We start from the raw sequence: 4,065 nt of genomic DNA, 5'->3' as shown, positions 1-4,065 counted from the left end.
CTAGAACGAACTCTCCAAAAATCATCTGGAATAAAAAAAGACCCGAATAGCTGCAGCGATCCTGAGAAAGAACAAAGTAGGTGGGATCTCAATGCCAGATATCAAACTGTATTACAAAGCCACTGTTCTCAAAACTGCCTGGTACTGGCACAAGAACAGACATATAGACCAGTGGAATAGAATAGAGAGTCCAGAAATTAGCCCGAACCAATATGCTCAATTAATTTTTGACAAAGGAGGCATGAACATACAATGGAGCCAAGATAGTCTCTTCAATAAATGGTGTTGGGAAAATTGGACAGATATATGCAAGAAAATGAAACTAGACCACCAACTTACACCATACACAAGAATAAACTCAAAATGGATAAAGGACTTAAATGTACGACAGGAAACCATAAAAATTCTAGAAGAATACAAAGGCAACAAAATCTCAGACTTATGCCAAAACAATTTCTTCACTGATACAGCTCCTAGGGCAGTTGAAACTAAAGAGAAACTGAACAAATGGGACTACATCAAAATAAAAAGCTTCTGCACAGCAAAAGAAACCATCAACAAAACAACAAGAAAACCCACCTCTTGGGAAAACATATTTGCCAACGTCATATCTGATAAGGGCTTAATCTCCAAAATTTATAGGGAACTCATACAACTTAACAAAAAGAAGATAAACAATCCAATCAAAAAATGGGCAAAGGATCTAAATAGACACCTTTCAAAAGAGGACATTCAGAAAGCCAAGAGACATATGAAAACATGCTCAAAGTCACTAATCATCCGAGAGATGCAAATCAAAACAACAATGAGGTACCATCTCACACCTGTCAGAATGGCCATCATCAACAAATCAACAAACGACAAGTGCTGGAGAGGATGTGGAGAAAAAGGAACACTTGTGCACTGCTGGTGGGAATGCAGACTGGTGCAGCCACTATGGAAGGCAGTATGGAGGTTCCTCAAAAAATTGGAAATGGAACTCCCATTTGACCCTGTGATCCCACTACTAGGAATATATCCCAAGAAACCAGAAACACCTATCAGAAAGGATATATGTAACCAGATGTTCGTAGCAGCACAATTCACCATAGCTAAGATCTGGAAACAGCCTAAGTGCCCATCAGTAGATGAATGGATTAGAAAACTGTGGTACATCTACACGATGGAATACTATGCTGCTGTTAAAAAGAAGGAACTCCTACCATTTGCAACATCATGGATGGAACTGGAGAGCATTATGCTAAGTGAAACAAGCCAGTCAATGAAGGAAAAATACCACATGATCTCACTCATTCATGGATAATAAAGACCATTACAAACTTTTGAACAATAATAGATACAGAGGCAGAGCTGCCTCAAACTGATTGCCAAACTGCAGTGGGAAGGCCAGAGAGAGTTGGGGGGCAGGAGGGAGGGGAGTAAGAGATCAACCGAAGGACTTGTATGCATGCATATAAACATAACTAATGGACATAAGACACTGGGGGGTAAGGGAGGGTAGGGGTGTGTCAAGGGCGGGGGGGAAAAAAAAGGACACTTATGTAATACCCTTTGTAATACTTTAAGCGAAAAATAAAAAAAAAATATTAAAAAAAAAAATCATAAAAAAAAAACAAGCCGCAAATGAAAGAAGAGAATTCTCCAGAAGAAGAGCTAAATGAAATCGAGATAAGAAATTTATCAGATATAGAGTTCAGAATAATGATTACAAGGATGCTCAACAGCATGAGAAAATATATAGAAACTATGAAAAATGACCAGTCAGAAATGAATAATGACATAGCAAATCAATAAATATGATACACCACAAAACAAATTGAAAGACAAAAATCACATGATCATATCAATAGACACACACAAAAAGCATTCAACAAAAATCCAACACCCATTTTTGATTAAAACTCTCAGCAAAGTGGGAATAGAGGGAGTATACATCAACATAATAAAGGCCATCTATAATAATAAATGCATAATATGCTAATTAGACTGGATGGCTGAACGACCTTCTGGATAAAGCCGAGGCAGCGACAGCCACCGTGGCTGCGAGGACTGAGCCCCTTGCACAAATTTCATGCATTGGGCCTCTAGTATATTATAAACCTACAACCAACATCATACTGCATGGGTAAAAATAAAATCAGAACAGGAACAAAACAGGGATGTCCACTTTCACCACTGTTATTCAACATATTAGTGGAAGTCTTAATCACAGCGATCAGATAAGAAGAAAACATAAAAGGCATGAAAATTGGAAAGGAGGACGTAAAACTCTCATTCTTTGCAGATAACATGATATTGTACATGGAAAACCTTAAAGATACCACCAAAAATTACTAGATTTAATACATAAATTTGGCAAGTTAGCAGGATACAAAATAACACTCAGAAGTCAATGGCATTTTCATACACCAATAATGAATTCTCAGAAAGAGAAAATGAAAAAAAAAATCCTATTTACCATTGCAATAAAAAAAAAATGAAGATACTTAGGAATAAACTTAACTTAGGAGGTAAAAGACCTGTAGTTGGAAAACTACAGGACATTGAAAAAAGTGATAGAGGAAGATATAAACAAGTGGGAGAATATACCATGTTCATGGATTGGTAGACTCAACATAATTAAAATGTCTATATTACCCAATTCAATGCAATTCCTATTAAAATACCAACAGCATATTTCACAGACCTAGAACAAATACTCCAAAAATTTATATGGAACCAAAAAAAGCACCCCAAATAGCTGCAGCAATCTTGAGAAAGAGGAACAAAGTTATTCTATATATATTCTAGATATCAAGTTATACTATAAAGCCACTGTACTCAAAATAGCCTGGTACTGGCACAAGAATAGGCATATAGATCAATGAAACAGAACAGATAACCCAGAAATCAACCCAAGCCACTATATTCAATTAATATTTCACAAAGGAGGCAAGAGCATACATCAGAACAGAGACAGTCTCTTCAATAAATGGTGTTGGGAAAATTGGACAGGTCCATGCAAAAAAAAAAAAAAAACAAAAACAAAAAAACAAAACGCAAAACTGAAACTAGATCACCAACTTACACCATACACAAGAATAAACTCAAAATGGATAAAAGACTTAAATGTAAGATGTGAAACCATAAAAGTCCTAGAAGAAACCATAGGCATCAAAATCTCAGACATCTCTTGTAGCAATATGTTTACTGATACACTTCCTAAGATAATGGAACCTAAGGAGAAAATAAACAAATGGGACTACATCGAAATAACAAGCTTCTGCACAACAAAAGAAACCATCAACAAAATAACAGGAGAGCCCACTGCATACCAATGATACATCCGATGAGGGTTTAATCTCCAAAATATATAGGGAACTCATACAATTTAACAAAAGGAAGACAAACAATCCAGTAAAAAATGGGCAAAGGACCATTTAGACACTTCTCCAAAGTGGACATACATATGAAAAAATGCTCAAAGTTACTAATCATCTGAGAGAGGCAAATCAAAATGACAATGAGATATCACCTCACACCCGTCAGAATGGCTACCATTAATAAACCAACAAACGACAAGTGCTGGTGAGGTTGTGGAGAAAGGGAAATCCTAGGGCACTGCTGGTGGGAATGCAGACTGGTGCAGCCACTGTGGAAAACAGTATGGAGTTTCCTCAAAAAAATTAAATATGGAACTGCCATTTGACCCAGTGATCCCACTTCTAGGAATATATCCTAAGAAATCCGAAACACTGTTCAGGAAGAATGTATGCTCCCCTATGTTCATAGCAGCATGATTTACAATAGCTAAGATCTGGAAACTGCCCAAGAGCCCATCAGTATATGAGTGGATAAAAAGGCTGTGCTACATTTACACCATGGAATACTATGCAGCAGTGAAAAAGAAGGATGTCTTATTTTTGGAGACAGCATGGAGGGATCTGGAGAGTATTATGCTAAGTGAATAAGCCAGTCAGAGAAAGACAAGTTTCACATGATCTCGGTCATAAATGGAATCTAATGAACAAATAAACTGATGACAAATAGATCCATAGACATAGAAGCATGGAACAGATTGATGAA

Source organism: Myotis lucifugus, unplaced genomic scaffold (assembly GCF_000147115.1).
Source record: "Myotis lucifugus unplaced genomic scaffold, Myoluc2.0 scaffold_1341, whole genome shotgun sequence".
In the NCBI taxonomy this organism is placed as follows: Eukaryota; Metazoa; Chordata; class Mammalia; order Chiroptera; family Vespertilionidae; genus Myotis; species Myotis lucifugus.
This window is presented reverse-complemented; position numbering follows the sequence as displayed.